We start from the raw sequence: 21,506 nt of genomic DNA on the forward strand, positions 1-21,506 counted from the left end.
TTTGGAGCTTTAATGTTTTTTTCTGCACTGTCCACAGCCTTGTGGTAGCCTGCTTCATGAAGGCCTATTCAAGGTCAAAAGCTTTCGATTTGTAAGTTTAAGTGGTTTAATAACAGTATCACTCACCCTTTCCTTCAGATTAACCATAGGAGACCATAGTTAATAGTATGGGTCACTATAGCCACCTAGAGTGGTCGTAATTGACTAGATAGGCGGGGTATAAATTGAATTAATTAACTGATTGATTGATTAATTAATTAATTAATTAATTAATAGATTTCTTCCCCACCAAGGGAAAAAGTAGTTGAGAGGTGTTTTCTGTTTGTTTGTTTGTTTGTTTTTAAGAATAGAAGACAATACAAGGGGAAAGACTCAAGCAGATTTCCCTTCAAAGACCGTAGTCTTATTTATGCATTAATTTGTAACATTTTGGTGCCATATTTCAAGAAAAAAACCAATTGCTCAGGATGACTAACAGACAATCAAAAACAATTTTAACATTCAGCACAACTGAAGCATTTTAAAACGTTGAATTGAAAAGATACATCTGTTCTGAAAGCAACAAGAGCAGGGACTGTTTGCAACTTAAGGAGGGGCATTCTGCAATTTGGGAACAATAGAGAGGAGCACCCTCTTCTGCATGCCCATGAAGTAAACCTACATAATTGATGCTGTTTTCAAGAGGACTTGTTTGAAGATTTTAGCATCTTGGAAAGATCTCGAGATGAATGTTCAGTTTTGTTTACAAAAAAATGGGCAGAGTTTTATGTTTCTTGTGTGTTTGGGACCACTGTTGGATACACTCAGAAGATGTAATGTATGCAGTGGTCCAAATATAACTAGCAAGAGTTTTGAGAAGTTCCTTTTTTGTACTGCAGCTAGCGGATTTTGGATATACTCCAAAATATAACTTTTTGAAACTCTGATTAGAGTTTCATTATCATATGGTAACATATTACAATGCAATGCAGTCATCTCATGTGGGATGGAAAACAGTAGTCCTCTCCCTGTTTCCTGCAGTGTTCAGTAGAGCAGAAAATGTCACATTGATTCAGGAGTACAGGCCTTCATCATGCTAGGTACCACAAGGATGTGAGTAGTCCAGAAATAATATGAAAATTCCAAATTCCTTTTCAGTCTCCTCCTGAGCAGGATGGTCCCTGCAAAGAAAGGTGGTGAAAAGAAGAAAGGACAATCATCAATCAATGAGGTGGTTACTCATGAATATACTATAAACATTCACAAGCGGATACCTGACGTGGGCTTCAAGAAATGGGCGTCCCATGCTCTGAAGGAGATACGCAAGTTTGCAATGAAGGAGATGGGGACGCCTGATGTACAAATTCACACGTGTTTGAACAAAGTAGTCTGGGAGAAGGGAATAAGGAATGTTCCCTATCGTATTTGTGTGCGTTTATCTAGAAAACGCAATGAAGATGAAGATTCACCCAATAAACAGTACATACTGGTTACTTAAGTGCCAGTTACTACTTTCAAAAGTCTACAGACTGTCAATTTGGATGAAAACTAAATTTTCATTACAATAAAAATTATAATGAAACTATTTTTTTTAAAAATAATTCCAAATTCCGTAACACTGGGAATGTCTATTCCCCGTTCTTCTTATTCACTGTATGGCTGTGTTTAGGAAACAGTGGCCTGGGATTTCATTGCTACAAACAAGGGGAACATGTTGTTAAAACAGATTACAAGGAGCTGTAAAATGACTCTGAGATCTAAAGGATAATCCATGGTACCACCTATATTTTCTTCCCAAGATGCCTCCCTCACACACAGCCTTGCAGGCTTGACATAGGACAAGATTGAGATGCTGAGCAGCTGGTATTGACTTTCACTGCTCCAGTCAATCTTGTTTTCTTCTGTTCTGTTACATCACACTCTGTTTTTGTTTCCTTTCATCTCTCTCAGCTTTTTATTTTAAAAATGCAATCTCTTCCCCCCCCCTCGCTTCTCCTTTCCGATCTGCACAAAGGTAACAAAAAAAGGGGGGGTGAGGAGTGAGACACAGATGGCTGTCCTGTATCTGCTGATGCTCTCCCCACCTCAGCCATGAATAAGGCCCTTCATATGCTCCTCTAGAAGGAAACACAGATGCTTTTGTTTGTGAAACCTGCAGGATAGGGTAGAATTAATAAATCAGAGAGCTGGTGTTGTGCTGCTGCATTCTTGCAATCTTAAGGCAAGATCAAGGAAGGAAAGTGGGGCAGGGTGGGAGTCTGGATCCAGTTAATTCATCAGTAGAGAAACTGCACATCTGAAGACAAGCTTCCAAGTATACTTGGTTTTCGTGTATTTCACCTTTCTGATATTATTCATTCGTGCTTTCCTGCTTTGTCTCCCTTATACAGGTTTGCCATGTTGCTCCACCAGTCTTCTCCCATCCATTTCCATCTTTCTCTTCAAACAGGTCTTCCCCTCTCTTTCGACCTCCCTTCATTCTTGCTCATTAGCATCCAGACAGTACATCAAGGCAAGGCAATCTACAGGTGGACCACTAATAGTAGCAAGAAAACCTGGAGCTGATGGAAGGGAATGGCTTTCTGTATTCCAGTAGATCAGTTAAATGCAAGGAAAACAGGCACAGCTATATGAAAGAAAGGAAATGTGTTCATATCTTCTCGCCAGAGGTGGGAAATGTTACTTTTTGGATTATGCCTCCCAGAATTCCCCACGTTTCTGGAGGTTGTAGTCCAAAAGAGTAATGCTTCCATGCTCTATGCTTGATATCAATGATGCTGCTTCCATAGAGCTGACTGGATAGCTCAGTAGTTTAGATATCTGGCTGGGGAGCCATGTGGTGGGAATTTGATTCCCCACTGGGCCAGCCTGTGAAGCCTTGGGCAAGCTGCACAACCACAGAACACCCTCAGAAAAAAGGGGTTGTAAACCACTTCGGAGAATTTGTTACATAGAAAGCCATGGAAAGGGTCACCCTAAGTCAGAACTGACTTGACAGCATGCTAATATTAATTATTAATTAGGAGGAGATAGGGATGTGGTGACGCTGCGGGTTAAACTGCAGAAGCCTCTGTGCTGCAAGGTCAGAAGACCAGCCATCGTAAGATCGAATCCACACAACGGAGTGAGCTCTTGTCGCTTGTCCCAGCTCCTGCCAACCTAGCCATTCGAAAGCATGTGAAAATGCAAGTAGATAAATAGGTGCCACCTCGGTGAGAAGGTAACGGTGTTCCATGTCTAGTCACGCTGGCCACGTGACCACAGAAACTGTCTTTGGACAAACGCTGGCTCTGCGGCTTGGAAACGTGGATGAGCACCCCACCCTAGAGTCGGACACAACTGGACTAAATGTCCAGGGGAATCTTTACTTACTATCTATGACATGCCGTATTTTTTTATTTCAAATGGTCTTACTTTGAGGTAGAATTGTAGCTTCAGAGATCCTGTTCTCTGTTTAGCCACTGACCAGTCTGAGTTGTGGAGTTGTGGCGGGTCAGGGGTGTATTCCAACAGACAAACAAATGAATAAACAGACATTTTAAATCTCTGGTCCTGTCAACAAAATAACAGTACCTGACAGTGTTGTTTCAGTACCAGACAAAGATTTGTTTTATTCCCCAAAAATCTCTTTAAGCCCATGCAGATTGTTTCTATGCTTCCTCCATAGCTGTTTTTAATTCCTGTGGACTATTTTTATGCTGTGTTGTTGTTGTTGTTGTTGTTGTTTTAAAAATGTATTTGTATGGTATTGTTTTAATTATTTAATCATGTTGTGTTTTAATTTCTTCACTGTGGTTTTAATTTTTTGTAAGCTATCCTGGGAACATGCTGAAGGATGGAGTGTAAATCCCTAAAACAGATGAACAGTGAAAATTGTGGGCTTTTTAATAAGATCTACACTGTGCTAATTATAATATAATTTGTGTTTATTTTTTCTTTGAAATTTATAGAAGCATATGTGCTGGTGTTATGGTATTGAAACAAGTGTACTGGGAGGGAGAGCATAACTAAATCAGTCTCAGCAACTTTGAAAGGTACATAGGACATTATTATTCCTATTTTATTGAAGGAAAACTGCGATTGAGATCATTATTGGCCAGTCTCTGATATTCCATTCCTGGGCAAGATGCTGGAGTGGATTGTGGCTAATCAGCTCCAGGGGTTCCTGGATAAGACAGATTATCTAGATCCTTTTCAATAGGGTTTCAGGCCTGGTTATGGGACAGAGACTGCTTTGGTCAACTTGGTGAATGACCTACACCGGGAACTGGACAGGGGGAGTGTGCCCCTGTTGGTCCTGCTGGGCCTCTCAGCGGCTTTCAATACTATATCAAGCATTGTATCCTTCTGGGTTGTCTCTCTGGGATGGGACTGGGAGGCACTGTTTTACAGTGACTCCAGTCCTTCCTGGAGGGGAGAAGCCAGAGGGTGGTGCTCAAGGACTCCTGTTCGACACCCTGGCCCAATGGCTTGTGGTGTCTCTCAGGGTTCTGGTTTGTTTCCTATGCTATGTAACAAACACTGTAAATGAAAATGCTGGAAGAGGTTGTCTGGAATGTTGGAGTTTGGTGTCACCAATATACGGATGACACTCAGCTCGCTCGCTCTCCTTTCCATCTAAATCCAAGGAAGCTGTTGTCAGTAATAGATTGGATGTGGGTGAATAAACTGAAACTGAATCCAGAGAAGACAGAGGTGCTCCTGGTCAGTCAAAAAGCAGATCAAGAAATAGGGATTTAGCCTGTGCTGGATGGGATTACATTCCCTCTGGAAACACAAGTGCACAGGCTGGGTGTAGTCCTGAATCCGTCATTAAGACTGGATGCCCAGGTTTTGGTGATGGCCAGGAGCATCTATGCACAGTTAAAACTAGTGTGGCAGCTGCACCTGTTCCTAGAGCACTCTGATTTGGCCATGGTGATACATGTCCTTGTTACATGTCAGTTGGATTACTGCAATGCACTCTGTGTAGGGCTATCTCTGGAAAGTGTTCAGAAACTTCAGAGGGTCCAAAATTCCTCAGCCAGATTGTTAACTGGAGCTGGTTACAAGGAACATGTAACATCCCTGCTACAACAGCTCCACTGGCTGCCAGTCTGTTTCTGGGTACTATTCAAAGTGCTGGTTTTATCATATAAAGCCCTAAACAGCTTAGATCACATCTGCCTCTATGAGCCTGCCTGGGCACTAAGATCCTCAGGGGAGGTCTTTCTCTCAGTTCCACCACCTTCACAGGTGCATTTGGTGGGGATATGGGAGAGGGCCTTCTCTGTTGCTGCTCCCAGACGCTGGAACTCCCTCCCACAGGAAGCCAGGCTGGCACCATCTTTGCTGTCTTTCTACAAGGAGGCAAAGACCTTTCTCTTCAGACAGATTTTTCCTTAGTGACTGGCAGTCTGAGAGATTTTGTGCTCTGTTGTTTTCAAATGTGTTTTTAGTATTGGTTTTATTTACCATTTTTAGTATGTTACTTGTTTAATTTTTTAAAAAAATATTTGTACACTTACTGTGTCTGGCTTTTGTATATTGTCCTTTAACGATTTGAGCCGTCTTAGGTTCTTTCAAGGAGAAAGGCGGTGTAAAAATATTTTAAATGAATAAATAATAAATATGAACCTTTTCAATGGACAGCCATCTGTATGCTGCTCAGTTTCCCAAGCCACAAATCTTATATTATCCTTTGGTGTGGAATAGTTGGAGCTTTTAGATGCAGCAGAGCAGTTTAGTAAATCACTGTTTTGAAGTAGAAAAACACAGAACATATTATCTATCAAGTTTCCAGTACATGCCATTTTTATGTATTCCCATGAGCAGAATAGGATTCTGTGAACCCAGTTCCCAAACGTTCAGAGGTCCTAACCCATGAAATCACCAGAAATCTACCAAGCTTTCTCTTAAGCTCATGTGGATTTTATCAAAACAAAAATATTTCTAGTACTGTAGTTTTGTATGTTAAGATACAAAGCTTTTAAAAAGTCATGGGCAGGTTTTCGCACTCCATGTTTTGGACTACATATCCCATCATCCCTAACCATCATGACCAGGGGAGAGGGTTTTATAGTACCAATTTTTTAGATAGCAGCCGTTTGGCAAAGAGTGCTGTATAGCAACACTGCAACAAGGGTGAAGCAAGGGATATATTTACCTGGGCACGCAAAAGTGAAAGAGGTGCAAGGGAATACAGTATCCTTATACTAAAAGGGTATGTTGCTAGAGCTCTGTAAATCATGTCCTATCTGAATAAGTTCTCCACCCCCTTTAGAGTCCCATGAGAAAGGGCTTAGAGAGCTGAATGTCTTTAGAATAAAGAAGAGATGGTGATATGATAGCCATCTTCAAATATTTGTAGGATTTGAGCATAGATGACAGGACAAATTTGTTGCTCCAAAAGATATCTACTGTGCCAGCAGGTTCAAATTGGGGAGGAAATTTTGGTGAAGCATTAGAAAAGGCGTCCAGCCGTAGTAAGCTGCTTTGCCTGTCTTTCTTAGAGGTTTTAAAAGAGACTTTATTTATTTATTTATTTATTTATTTATTTATTTATTTATTTATTTATTTATTTATTTATTTATTTATTTAATGTCTATACTGGCTGCTTAGTGGACACTACTCGAGGCAGTGTAGATAATAAGACAATGAAACTCCTTCCTCCCCTCCCTTCGTACCAATTAAAGTCAACAATAAGATTAAAAATAACTGCAATAACAATGAAAAACCACAAGGCGACAACCAAAAAAAAGAACAAGATTGGAAGTACAAAGTGTTACAAGATTACTAAATTCCTACCAATGGTCTTATGTTCTTGAGTTCTGCCTTTGCTAGTTTTCTGAAAACTCAGAGACAAGAACTGACACACCTCCAGTGGATGTTTATTCCACATTGATGGGGTCACTACCAAAAAGGTACGATTCCTGACATCCTTTGGACCTCTCTAGGAGTGGCCACCCATGCCACAATCAAGGTATAACAATAGATTTCTTGTGCCAATGAAGTATTTGGTTAGATTATATTTGAGGTGCACACTGGTATTCAAGAGAAGGCAGTCCTTCATTTAGGTAACGCAGTCCTCCATTTGCAGTCCTGCCGCAGAACAGTTGCCCTTGTGAAGGTGTCCTCCATTTGAAGGGCTATTCAGTCCTCATCTGTAAGGAGATAAATTAAGGGGCTTGATGTTGCCCATCCACAGGAGACTGCGGAGTACAGCAATCACACAGGTAATCTAGTCTTAACCTTTCACTGCTGACATTGTAATTCTGTTCAAAATTATAACAACCATGCTTGATTTTGGATCTGTATGGATATATAAAGTAGCACAAGCATTTTTCAGCAGATCAGCTCTTCCTTTTCAATGATGCATGGACTCCTTTTTTGGCGATACATAAGTTGCCCCCTTGTGCAATATGACTGGCTTTGAATTGAAAACAGATTCAGTCCAGTACACACAGAAAATGAAAGGTATGTTCGTCCCACCCTGCCCTAGCTGTGAGAGTAACTTAAACTGTTTTGAATCTGTAGTATCTACAGGCCATGAGGTGAAAGAGGATGATACTACACAATACCTGTTTTGCAGTGGCATTTTGAATGCAACCTAAATGACCTTTCACAGTATAAGTAAAGATAGCCTTTCCACTAGATGGCTGCCTCGGACTACATTTTATACGGACCTATATCTAAAACAGCCTGAGGTTACCAAGTGGCATGAGAGAGAACATGGATTGAAGTGTTCCACATAAACAGGCTATGGATATTTATTTGGAAATAAGGCCCACTGAAATTAAGGCAACCTTCCCCTGGATAAATGTGTGAATAGAATTACAGCATCAGGGTATTGTTATCGTTATGTACTGTTAAGTCATTTCTGATTTATATTAACCCTATAAATTGATGACTTTCAAAATCTTCTATCGTTAATAACCCTGCTCAGGCCTTAGAAACTAAAACCCATGGTTCCTTACTGAGCCAGTTTATCTGAAATGAAGTCTTCCTCTTTTCTTATCGCTTTCAGCTTTTCTTATAGTTATCTTCTTTTCCAGTAGTCTTGTCTTCTCATGATACGTCCAATTTACAGTAGCCTTTAATTAGACCTTTTTAGCTTCAACAGAGAGTTTGGGATTGATTTAGCTTAGCACCCACTTATTTTTCTGTCTGGCAGTCCATGGTATCCATAATGTTTTCACACAACAGCACATTTTGAGTGGCTCTATATTTTTCCTGTCAGCTTTCTTTACTCCAGCTTTCACAAATAACCAAGACTATCATGGTATGGATGATCTCAGCTGTGATCTCCAGCATCACAACATTATGCTTAATGATATTTTCTAGTTCCTTCATAGCACCCTCTGAAAGCCTCAGTCTTCTTCTGATTGAAGTCTCCAGTTTGATTAATAATAAAGGTGAGGCATGGAAAATCTTTAACAATTTTTATTTCTTCATTGTCAACATTGAAGTCATATAATTCATTTGTGGTCATGATTTTTGTCTTAATGTTCAATAGCCATCCTGCCTTTACCATTTCTTCTTTAGCCTTGATCAATAGTTATTTCAAGTAATTGCTAATTTTTTTGCCAATAATATGGTATGATCTGTAGACATTAAATTATACATATTTCTTCCACCAATCTTCACTCCTTCTTCTGAATCTAATCTGGCTTTCCATATATGTTATGTTGGATTTCTTATGATATGCATGGATGAAACAGGTAGAAAGATAAAATGCATCCATATCTGGCATTTAGCCAATTCTGTTTCTCTATACTGTATTCTGTTTTAACAATAGGTCCTTGTCTATGTAGAGATTACATGTCAAGGCAACCAAATGTTAGGCACAGTCATTTCTTTTATAGTGATCCATACCTTTCATGATCCATGGAGATCAAAGCCTTTATTGTAATCTATAAAGTACAAATTGATTTTATTCCAGGGTCTTTTATATGCTTTAGTGGATGATGCTATGGTAGGAATGCAATCTCTAATGCCTCTCCCTTTTCTGAATGCATAGTGTACGTCTAGCAATTCTTGCTCTGTAAAATCTTGAGTATCACTTTGCTTGCATGCAAAATTAGCACAATGCTCCTATAGTTCGCCTACCCTTTGATGTCTCCCTTCTTTGGGACTGGAATGTATTCACATGATGCAGGAGCCCCAGCAGACACTGAAAGCAAGATCGGAGAATGGATCCTTGATTAAAAGTGTTAAGGCAAGGATGATAGAAGTGAGAGAGATAAGACTATCTGCACAACCCAGGGTGAATATATGGAAGGATTATATGTTGTCATGGCAACAGTCTTTATATTAATGGCTAACCTTTATATTACTGCCCAGTACTGGGACTTGGTGAACTATATGTGCTTTTAAAAAAAGAAAGCAAGAAAGATAGAAAATCTGTCTCTCCCAGATCTCAGAAATACACAAAGTCGGCTACTGAGGCCCCGTAGGTGCCACACTGTAAACCAGGAAAGAAATCTTAGTGAAGTGTTTCAAGAAATGGCAATGGTTATTGCTTTTTTGCTGCTCTGAAAGCTCCATGTAGCCTCTTCACTGAAAAAGCTCCAGAAACCAATTTTGCAAACCAGACAGCAAGACAGTTGTGTTCAGAATAAACCTGAGATGACTCTGGAAGGCTGCCTTCTGGTTTTCCCTATGGAGTGGAGCTGCAGTGATATGGGGCAGCGCGTACAAGGATGGCAGGCTAATGCCACTGTATCAGGATATGCAATTGTGTTTCCAAAGGAAAGCCCTTTGGAATTATGTGCAATAGGAGAGAGGGGGAGTACAATACAGAAACTAATTGCCAGAAGCAAACCCCCATGAGTGAGATTTAGGTGATTTCTGTCGTTTTTTTAAGTGCAAGATGGAGTCGCAGAATCCTACATGAAAATGACCAGAACGCTGCATTTTCGTCAGTTCTTCTACAACCTTGGCTCCTCATCATGGAGTGGTGTTTTCAGGGTTTAAGGTTTATTTACTTAGAAAGCTTTTTGAAAACCCTAATAATTGTTGTCATTTTGGAGAATACATTCTCTCCACAGCTGTTACAAACAGCTTTGTGCCTTTCCATAAGAACATCAGCCTGCACCACCCAGTCCATTCAGGCTGTGCTCCTATGGGTTGCCAGCCCAATAAAGCCCAGGAAGACATCCACAAGAAATCAGTCCTTCTCTGTTCTGGCACTATCCCTTTGGAATGGGTTCCTGGTAGAGTTGCACCTGACTCTTTCTTTCCCTGCCTTTAAGAAGGTGCTAAAAACTAGGCTGTTTGAAGAAGCCTTTATGGACATGTATAGTATTTTGAATTATACTGCCAGAACTTTAGGTAGTATATAAGTCTGTGAAAATGAAAATAAATAGTCTGTTGTCTGTTTGTTCTAGAGATGTCTAATGCATGTGGGTTTTTCATTTCAACATGTAATGTTTTGAATGCAAGGCATTTTGGGTCCCCTGGAGAAGTGATAAATGTATTACATTAAACAAAATAAAGAAATAGGATTGGCATGGCATTCAGTGACCAAGCCTCATGGCGCAGTGGTTAAACCGCTGTACTGCAGCCAAAACTGTGCTCACGACCTGGGGTTCAAATCCCAGGTAGCCGGCTCAAGGTTGACTCAGCCTTCTATCCTTCCGAGGTCAGTAAAATGAGTACCAAGCTTGCTGAGGGGGGGCAGTGCGTAGCCTGCATAATTAACTTGTAAACCGCCCAAGGGTTATAAGCAGCACGCTTTGCTTTTGCTTTTTTGCTTTGCAAGCCATCCCATTCATCCCAATTCTGTTGAATTCCCAAGGCTATGACAACTGCTTCCCTTCCCTTCCCCATTTCCAATATGTCATTTCTGTTGTAGCTCTCAGCAGTCTAATAATGTATAGCAGGGCTGTGTTCCAGTACATATGAAGTATGTAGCTGTGCAGAGCTGTGCCTCAACTTGTTTCTAATGCACCCGAAGGTAAACTGCTAAAACTGGTAGTCAGAAAGAGAGAGAGAGAGAGAGAGATTGTCATCAAGAGTTATCCTATTAACTTCACTTAACAATGTAATAGCTAAGCCATGATTTGTAAACTCTTATTTAGTGGCTGTCCTAGTTCAATCCTGTTTTGATTCTCAGAGTAATATGAGCGTGATGGCAAGTTCCTGCAGCAGCCTCCTTCAGCTGGGAGCTGTTTCCATAGCCAATAGGATGATAGGGATAAATCATAATCCTGAACATTATGTTCACCTGCTCTGGTAAATCTCATGTAGCTGGTTTGATTCCCCTTGTTAACAGTGGCTCATCTCCTCTCTACATTCCTGAGGGCAAAGATTTTTGCATGCATTACTTCCCTCCTTGCAGAATGTTGACAGAAAAATATCTTGCAGATTTTTATGTTGGTTTTTTGTCTGTTGTTCCACTGCCTGTGTCAAAATAGATGCTTTTAGTGTCATTTACTCTGCTGCATTTCAGCAATCCTGAACTTTTCAGAAAGTTTGTATTTATAAACTACAGTACTCTGAGTTTAATTTATTCATTAGGATCTGAAAGCAGCATTAGTTTCTACAGCATAATTGTCTACTATTCAGATATGTTGAATTCAGAGTTTGTGAAATTACTTTTATGGACTGCAGTTCCCAGAATCTTCTAGGCCAGTGGTCCCCAACCTTGGGTCTCCAGATGTTCTTGGACTTCAACTTCCAGAAATCCTGTCCAGCAGAGGTGGTGGTGAAGGCTTCTGGGAATTCTGTGGACCACTGTCCTAGGCAACATAGCCAGTAGCTTTACAAAGCCATTATAGCCTTTTACAGTCTGACCCTACCTCACAGGGTTGTTGTGAATATAAAGAAAAGAGAGGAAATCCACATGCACCATCTTGAGTTCACTGGAAGAAAGTCAAGTTAGCAATTCCACTAATAGAGAAGAGGACCAGGCAATGCAGCATGGAAACTGTGACCCTAATAGCTCTACCAGCATCTCCTTTGTCTTAACTCTAAAAAGCCCTGTTAGTCATACTCTGTTCCAAGTGTGGCCTCCTATTCACTTCACATCTCTTGTCAACTGCAGTTAACAGATTGTGTCTAGCTGGGCTAACTTAATCGTAGAATTACAGAATGTACTGATGTTTTTGTCAGGTGATAGCCATTAATTTCCATGGGATTAATTTGGTATAAATCTAGCAATGGCTATATGAAACCTCCATGTTAGTCCAATCAGGATCTCCTTCCGTAGCATTAGTTACCGTATCCTCATCAAGCTGGATTGAGGTTAGGAGGTACTGGTTAGAATGGCCATTTTCTGGACTGCACAGTCGCGAATCTCTCACTGGCCAAGTTGACTGAGAGATTCTGGGCGTCTGTGGTCCTAACTCTGCTGGAAGCATGATGTCACTGTGGCTCTGTTCTAATCTGGTGTTGTAAACTTACTTAGGAATGCTGAAAGACTTTGCTTTCATCTCATGGTCTTTGGTGCTCCACAGGGTCCTGTATGCATTTTAACATCTGCATGAAACCATTGATTAATGGTTAACTCATCTAGAGATTTGAATTAAAGCACGCCAATAGTTCAGTCTTTCATCTCCATCTGAGAGTATCCAAGTCCTACCCACAGATGCTGACCACACTTCAAGGGTAGCATCTAGCCCTTCCCCACTATGGCCACTTTCTACCCTTGAGTAATAGCAAGCCTGCAGAGGAGATGTTATTAGTTAAGTGCAAGCTCTACACACAAACCAGCTCCTTAGAATATCAGAGTTCTTGCTCATGTGAAGAAAGATACACTAGCAGGGCAGGTTTCCTGAGTCAGTTTTGGAATGAAGGCAAACAGCCTGAAACATAATCCCCAGCAAAATTGTGAAGAGTCCCCAAAGGATCTTTTCACACTTAAAAGAATGAACATTAAAATTAAATGGGCATTAAAACAGTTCAGTATAAGCGAGTACACACTGGAGCTGAAAGATGGGGTTTCGGGAGAGAGAAAAGGAAGTAATGTTTCACAAAATACATAACTAAGTTGTGGAATTCACTACTGCAAGATACAGGCCTCCTTTGGACAAAATGAAATTTTAGATATTTGGATCCCATGCAATTCAGAGCCCAAGAAATTATCTCCAGTGCCTTAAATTCTAAGGTGAAGAACAGAGATTGGACAGTTTTTCCAAGGCTAGTCAGTGACTACAGCAGGATATCTCTATATTTATGTATTCCACTGCATATATGGGGAATTGTGGCTGAGGCAGTGACTGGCTTGAGACCAAGGATAGACCTGTGATTATGTGGCTTTAAATAAGCACACTCGTATCTCCACAGCAGGAGTGATGCCCTGCAAAAGAAATACCTGGACTGAAAGGAACTGCTAGTAACTATTAAGGTCAGTGCCTTATATTGCACAAAGAAAGTACCTTTTCTTTTACTTGGGTGTTTCAAACAGGGAGGGTTTATAACTCTTTTTAAAAAGACAGGTGGCTGAACATTGCCAGTGAGCCCAGGACTTGACACCACATCACAGAGTCTGTTGGCAGTTCTGAAGAAATGGGATGAGAGGAAGCGAGGGGAGGTGCAGGCAGCAGGACGTTCTTACCGATTTCAGGGAGCAGCAAGAGTGGCTGATGAACACCACAGACACCACCAGCATTGGCATGAATTATGCATCGCTTGTTTAAAGAGAGGTCAGCCTCATCAATAATGGAGAGAAGGCTCCCTGCTCTGCCTCCTGCCAAAGTCTTCAACACCAGCAGCGACTCATGAAATCTGCATGGACTTCCTTCAAGGTGCCTGAAGCGCTGGAGAGAAGCTGCAGAACCATTGCTGAGCAAGCCGAACTGCAGCAGATTCCAGCATGTATCGTAACCAGGCGTGCTGACGGAATGCCAGCTTAGTTTGCACACATCTGATTAGATACCGTCGGGCACAGAAACTCAGGCACACAGGCTTGCCTGTAACGGATCTCACTGCTGCAGCTCAAGCAGACATGCTATCCCTTCTGGGGACTATGATACATTGTGCTTGATCAGCTACTGCATCCCTATTTGGTCCTGTAATACCTCATATAGTGGGAAACTTCCATCCTGCTAAAGCAGCACAAATTTCACCAACTTGTGCTATGGGTTTGTTGAATTGTACAGAGAGAAGGAGAAGTGTGTTGGGGGGGTGTTCTTTTCAACTAAATGGAAAATGAGCTTACCTAATACAGTGGTGCCTTGCAAGACAAATGACTTGCAGGACAAAAAAAACCTAGCAAGACGAATGGTTTTGGCAATGGGGTTGATGATTCGCAAGACGAATGTTCCTGTCACCGTGCTTTGCAAGACGAATGTCTTCCATTTTTTTGTTTCTGCCTCATGTTTGCTGATTTTTAAATGTTTTTCTATGATGTTTAAAAAGTTAAAGTTTTTTTACTGAAATTTTTGAAATCATCTGCACAATATATATGGCTTTAAAGAGCACTTAATAAACCCTTTGTAAACCAATTTTGACTTTGTTCTGACTTTTTTAGCCCATAGGAACACATTAATTAGATTTCAATGCATTCCTATGGGAAAATGTGTTTCGCAAGATGAATTTTTCGCAAGACAACGTTAACAGCGGAACAAATTAAATTCATCTTGTGAGGCACCACTGTAAATGCATGATCATATGGAGCAATCTGTGAGACAGGTTGGATTGTTGCATGAAGTAAGAATAAGCAAGAAGGCATCAGCATAGATTACAGTGCAGCTAGCTTTTTTGTGTTAGGATTGGTTGTTGGAAGGTGAACAAGGGCTTAATTTACAAGTCTAATTTTGCTTTGAAGGGGCTGTGTGCCTAGAGGCAAACACCGTAAAAGCAGGTGATACACATTTTCCTTAATGGATAGTTTGTTTCTCAACCGATGTGCATGTTTGAGAAGAGTTACCAGGTCAGCACCTCCCTATTCCCTGGGATTTGAATGCCAAAATCTGGGTCTAGGGAATTGGGCCTTGAAATGTCACAGAGGAAAGAGTAGGGCTAGGAACAAGCACAATACAGATCGGCCCTGGTGCTGTCCGGGAACAAGTGAAGATGGGTTGCTTGGACTTTAAAATCACCCCACGTACATAACTCCAGCCTTTTCATTCTCTTGCACTACCTGCTCTGGGATGTGTCTCTCTTACAAGAGACTCACAAAATCATAGCCATTCCCTGAGACTTCAGCCCATTCTGTAAGACCTGCTAACCCCATCTTTGAATGTGAAAACAAGCATAGGCCACATGAACAGGAAACTTACCGTATATGACAACACACTTTTGGGATTCTAGTATCTCAGAACATTTTTGTGCATGAGACTTGAAGTCATCTTTGAGTTCTGTTGTGTGAACATCTGATCAGCATGAATGTGAGGAAGAAACTACAGGACATTTGTAAACAAATGCCCTGCTTTTGCAAACAGATTTGATGCAGTACATTTAAGACTTGTATGAAAATCCTTTCAGCCTTGCATGTGGCTCTTTCTGCAATGCAAACATTCGTACGTGAGGCTACTTTCTGCCTGCTGCCTTGAATGGAAGCTGTTCTCATCCAGGATAGCAAGATGTCAAAGTTAGACATGCCATTAATGGAAGAGAGCAAGTCTATTTTCTCAAGGCACTACTTGATACTGGAGTTTGCATTGCATTTGATGTTTTCTTTGATGACAGTGACAAAACTTGTATTTTGTATTTTTTGTTGATATTTCTGGGAAAACTTTATTTTTTAAAAAGATTTTTACCTGAATGGTTAGACTTTTTCAGAGCCTGCACAAGAGAAAAGGGTGTGCTCTTTCATGTTTTCAACTTCAATTCAATTGCAGCCCACAAATCCAGATCAGCACTCCTGCAGGTTCCCTCCTCCCACAGAGAAGGGCTTTTGAGTGATTTAACTTTCCAGCATTGGTTTCCTTGTCTTTCCTCTCTCCCACTGTGTACTGTTGTTGTTGCTTTGCTTTGCTTTGCTTTCTTAAAGGAAGCTGCCACGTGCTTCCTGTGAGTCATCGTTGTATTAAGTTCTATAGAAGGTGCCTCCCAAAGAATTACAACTCCCAGGAACTACCACTGTAATTTTCTTTCTTCCTTTCTTTTTAACAAACCAACAACAGGAACCAATAGGACACTGGAAGGGTGAGGAAGCTGATGGTGGACTCACTTGAAAGCTCTTTATGGCTGAAGGGCAAAACCTACAGGCATGCTAAATTGGGTTTGTGGGAAAATCTGGGAGTTGAAGTTCAAAAATATGAAAGAGCCCACCTCTACAAGGGAATATTCATTACCCTTTTGTACAAGCAGAAGTCCCATTGCTTTGAATTGGGTCACCTCTGCTTGCACTCTTACAAACCAAAGATTACAATGGGAGACCCGTGGGAAGAGTATTATACAGTACTCAGCAGCTTCTCAACAGGATAGTAGGCTAGGATACATACAGATTAAATGTATATAAGTGAAAAACAATAAAAACAATATTCTGCAGTATAATAAAAAGCAACACATCCCTCACCCAAGAACAAATTGTGTAGATAAACGGTTGGCCTAAGATTGATATTGGAGATTTAAAAAGAATTGTATTTTTAAACCCTCTCTCTCTCTCTCTCTCTCTCTCTCTCCCTTTTTCCTCCAGCTTGTTGAAGATTTTGATCCCTTGACAGGGATGTAAAAAAGCCTGACAACCCCCCCGCCAATGTATTCCTGGACTGTAGTACCTGCCCAGCTATTTGCATTAAAGGTAATCCAAAAATGTATTATATACAGCTCATAATCTGTTGTTTGTGTCAGTCTCATCAAGTGAGTACTTTGATTTTCTACACACCCCGGACTCTGCCACACAGAGAGCCTTCCTGGATAAGTGTACATACCAGCAATGAGGCTAATGGATGGAGAAAAATATTTCCACTCTGTTATTTATGTTTGTCTCTCTTTCTTAGCATCACATTATCCTTTTAGTTATCAGCATGCAAAAAATGGTGACATGTTTGTCAATTGATATTGTGGGATAGAACAGTGCAGGGATGATTTTTAAGGGTCAGACAAGATGTACTAGATGTAACAGCAGTCACACATTTATCAACTAGTTTAATCATTGTCTGTAAGTAAAAAGCAGGTGCCAGAGATTAGTCCAGATTAGGATTCAGATAAAAGGAACAGCAAGCTCCTTTAATCAAGGAATGCAAACCCTGACTTGATTTGTTTTCTATGGAAAAGGAGATGTGCAAAAAAAAACAAAACCCAAAACAAAACAAAACACTGCATAATGATAAGAATTTGGTGGGGGCAGTTTGGGGGAGATTTCATATATTTGCAAGACTGATGTTTGTGCATTTCTGTACAATGAGCATTATTTATTTTATTTCTTTGTTTAAAATATTCATGTGTTGCCTTTCTCCTAAAGAATCCAGGGCGGCTTACTGTATTAAAAGAAACTGAGTTAAAATCAAATAATAAATTACTAAGATATTTTTTAAAAGGTTGGTACAAATATCACATTCAAATCCAAACTAAAAAGAATACTAAGAACACAAATAAAACCCAGAATAAAGTGCTCTCGGGGGAGGGGGGAAATCCCCTTGGTCAACCAGTCATTTAAAGAAAAGCCTGCCTGAAGAGAAAGGTCTTTATCTGCTTGCAGACAGACATCAAAGATGGAGCCAGCCTGGCCTCCCATGGGAGGGACTTCCAGAGACCGGGAGCGAGGACAGAGAAGGCCCTCTCCTGTCTCCCCACCAAGCACACCTGTGAGGGTGGTGGGACTGAGAGAAAGGCCTCCCCTGATCATCTTAATACCTGGCTAGACTGATAAAGCAAGATATGGTCATAACTGAAATGTGCAGTAAATATTTTTGCATGAGTTAGCGAATGTGGTTATACTCGATGGATTATTTGTGTCTTTTTGATCATTCATCTTTTCTCTTTGTAGTTCTGGTATATGGACATGTGTATATGTGCATATATGTGCAATACTTCGTGTTATATAAATATAAATGTAAATGAAATGCTTCAGCGGGCATTCCTTCATCAGCAGGGCACTGAGGGCGATGGCCCGTCCAGTTCTGTGATTCTATGAAAAGGCAATAGTTTTGCACTGACACATTATTGTGCATAATGTGGTAAATAGAAAGCTTGGAGTACTTCAGGGACTGAAACCAGAAACAACATGACATTAGTGAAACTTCTTCACATCCGCTGCTTTAACCTTGTGCCTGCCACAACAGTCCCAATCGAGAATGGGTTGCCGATATGTGTTGCCTGCAATGGAATGAAGGTTTTTAGTGGTTGAAAACTGGAGCTTCTCTTATTTGCTAATACCAGTGATGGGGCCTTGATCTGTAATTCACATGCATAAAGATTGCCCAGTTTTGATGGCTGCAAGAATGTTTAAGTTAAAATGAGAGTTACGTTGTAAGGCTGAAGTCAAACTTTTAATTATGAAGTTCTGGTTTAGAGAGCTGTGTATAAAAGGAAAACACAAGATGGATGGCTGAAATTATACAGAGACGTGTGTAATTGGAAATCAGCTCAGGAATCTTACAGGCAGCATATTGAAGGCATCCATCATGAAGCTGGTGGATGTTCTTACAAGTATTAGCCAAACAGGGGAGATGAAGGCTTAGAAAAGGAATTCATGATAGGCAGCAGGAAAGGAGAGTAAGTCCTGGCTGTTAAAAGTTTCAGAATCCCTGCCATTCTTCACAATCAATGGCATGCCCTCTGCCACAAACCAGAGCCTGCAGAAGTTACTTTTATGAATTTTGATCCCCATATTCTTCAGCCATTGGCTCTACTAGGTGAGGCTTCAATAATCTAAAAATATAACTTTTCCTACCTCAGCTTTCACCTTTCCTTCAGTGAGCACAAGGTAGGAGGAAATAGTCCTTCTCACTTTTCTCACAACAAACCTGCGAGGTACTGTATATTAGGCTGAAAGGGGATGCTTGGCTCAAGGTCAGTCGGTGAGTTTCATGCTCCTTGAGGACTAGAAGCTGAATCAAGACTCAATCCCATACTGCTATTTTCTGTGAGCAGTTCTATCCATACAGAAAATAGCTTGGGAACATTTCAGGGCCTGCTCATTTAGATCTCTTTGGCCCTAGATATAACAACAGTACAGTGGTACCTCGCAAGACGATGTTAATTCCGCGAAAATCGCTGTTAAGCGAAAACCTCGTCTTGCGAAACATGTTTTCCCATTGAAATGCATTGAAAACCTAATAATCCGTTCCAATGGGAATGGATTGTCATCGTAAAGCGAAAATTGCCATAGGAAACATCGATAAGCGAAACGCAGTTCCCAAACGAAGACAGCTGTCTAACGAAACAGAGACCATTAAAAGACTTGTATAGCGAAGCAAGACCAAGCTGTCAAAAACATTGTAAAGCGAAAACAGGGACCTAAAATTTAACTGTCTTGCAAGGCAAGGTCCCTAACATCGTAAAGTGAAAATTGCCCATAGGAAACATTGTTAAACGAAGCGCAAGATGGCTCCGAAAACATCGTAAAGCGAATTTGTCATTATGCAAAGCAATCGTCTAGCGAGGCACCACTGTAATAGGGACGTGGTGGTGCTGTGGGTTAAACTGCAAAGCCTCTAGGCTGCAAGGTCGAAAGGCCAGCAGTTCAAATCCACGCAACGGAGTGTGCTCCCGTCACTTGTCCCAGCTCCTGCCAGCTTAGCAGTTTGAACACATGTAATAATTAGAAGTAGATAAATAGGTACCATGGTGAGAAGGTAACGGTGTTCCATGTCTAGTCGCGCTGGCCACGTGACAACGGAAACTGTCTACGGACAATCACTGGCTCTACGGCTTGGAAACAGGGATGAGCACTGCCCCCTAGAGTCGGACATGACTGGACAATTTTTCAAGGGGAACCTTTACCTTTACCTATAACAACAATCCTTCGAAACACTTGGAACAGGAAGTAGTTCATTATCATTGTGTAGCACAAATGCATCATCCCCACTTTTTCCGACAATGAATCTAGAACACATCTACTTTTCCTGCTTTGTTATTAACGGTTTTGCCCTCTCCTTTCAGTAACTAGACATATTAGATCATTGTTCAGAAATTCTTTTGTTCCGGATACATTAAAAGGCACAGATGCCAGAGCCTTTCTCCCGACAGCTGTGGATCCTTCCCTCTTGTACTGAGTTCTTTAGTGATTGTCTATATTTTCCAACATCTCATTTGCATCAATAGTTTCCCATTTATCTCCTTTTGTATTGTGTCTTGCTGCCTTCCAAACCCCTAAATTGCACAGAAGACTTATTTTTGCCACTAAAATCTCCTGGCACGTCCACTCCTAGCTTGTTTATGCGGTGGCAGTGGCTGTTTTTAAAGGAATGTGAGGAGTTGTATACCATTACTTAGAGCTTATGGGGAGGAGGTAGGTGAGCTGTGGTGGTTTGCCCCATGAACTTGCTCTTTACTGAAGGACTGCAAGGGCAAAGCCAAGGGAAAAGAGTTACTTTTTTCAATAATGTCATGGTGAAGTTGAGAGAGAAGCAGAAAGTTGAACAACTAACGGCAGAAATGTAAGAAGACAAAGAAGATTGGAATCGTAAATAATGACAGGAACTGATAGGGAAGAACAAACTGGATTTCTTCTGTTAGTTATATATTATAATATTTATATATTGCCTCATAACCAGAGATCTCAGAAAGAAATGAACAGTAACAGCTGCTTGAAAAAAGTTTTAGGCAATTAAACATAATTAAAAAAGAATAAAGCAAAACAAAAGGTAAAACTCACATTCTAAGGGGACAAAACCAAGCCACAGTTATTGTTGTTATGTGCTGTCAAGTCAGAACTGATTTATAGGGATTCTAATATTTTTTTAAGGTAAGTGAGTTATTTAAGGAGTGGTTTTACCTGTTCCACACCACCAGTGAGTTTCCACGGCTCAGCAGGGATTCTAAGACAGGTTTCCTAAGCATTAGTCTATTACTCTATCCACTACACCATGCTGGGTATAAGTACTCATACTATAGGGGTATAGTGCTATAACACACTTTAAGTGGTATTTTGCTAAGATCTCAATGTACTTTTAATGAAATATATAGCTGGAGTATTGTTAGGCTTACTTAAAAGCATGTTTTAGCACTAATTACGGGAAAAATGGATGTGTTATCAAAATGGCAGTCACTGCAAAGGATTTAGTGGATGTTTTACTGAGCTGTGCTGAATTCTACATCCCAAAACCCATATAAATACCAGAGCCCCGAAAATGGGTAAATGAGTAATATTAAGGGCACTAATGTGGGCAGGACATAGTGGGATGATGCAGAAAGCACAAATATCCCTTGATAATGTGAAGAGTCCATTACAGTCCAACTGGTAGCACGTGGCAGAAGAGCAATGATTTATTACCACTAGGAACTGACTATCTAGAGGCACTCTCAGAGTTCAAGAGAAAGCTGTCATGTGAAGAGTGGTTTGAAGGACCTGTATGTGGTTAGCCTAAGGGAAGGATAAGGATGTAGAAAATACTTTAGTAGCAGATTTTTTTTAAAGACTACAACAAGAATGGGTGGGGTGGGGTTTTGAATAGTGTTACAAAGGTAAAGAGAAAAAACAACTTTTTCTTCAG

At 40.7% G+C, this 21,506-nt stretch overlaps 1 protein-coding gene and 1 pseudogene across 3 annotated transcripts in view; both read left to right on the forward strand.

Moving 5' to 3' along the window:
• The window catches only part of LOC110074027 (galactosylgalactosylxylosylprotein 3-beta-glucuronosyltransferase 1), a 63,034-nt gene that overhangs the window by 20,472 nt on the left and 21,056 nt on the right, over positions 1 to 21,506 (forward strand). For both annotated transcript variants that reach the window (XM_020783843.3, XM_020783845.3), the window contains exon 2: positions 16,544 to 16,648. The gene's annotated coding sequence lies outside the window, so the exon portion shown is untranslated. The remainder of the gene's footprint in view (positions 1 to 16,543; positions 16,649 to 21,506) is intronic.
• LOC110074028 (large ribosomal subunit protein eL31 pseudogene) lies at positions 1,138 to 1,564 on the forward strand (annotated as a pseudogene). The gene has a single exon (XR_013543341.1). The product of XR_013543341.1 is annotated as a large ribosomal subunit protein eL31 pseudogene (transcript).

The sequence above is a fragment of the Pogona vitticeps genome, chromosome 3, assembly GCF_051106095.1.
Source record: "Pogona vitticeps strain Pit_001003342236 chromosome 3, PviZW2.1, whole genome shotgun sequence".
NCBI classification, from domain to species: Eukaryota; Metazoa; Chordata; class Lepidosauria; order Squamata; family Agamidae; genus Pogona; species Pogona vitticeps.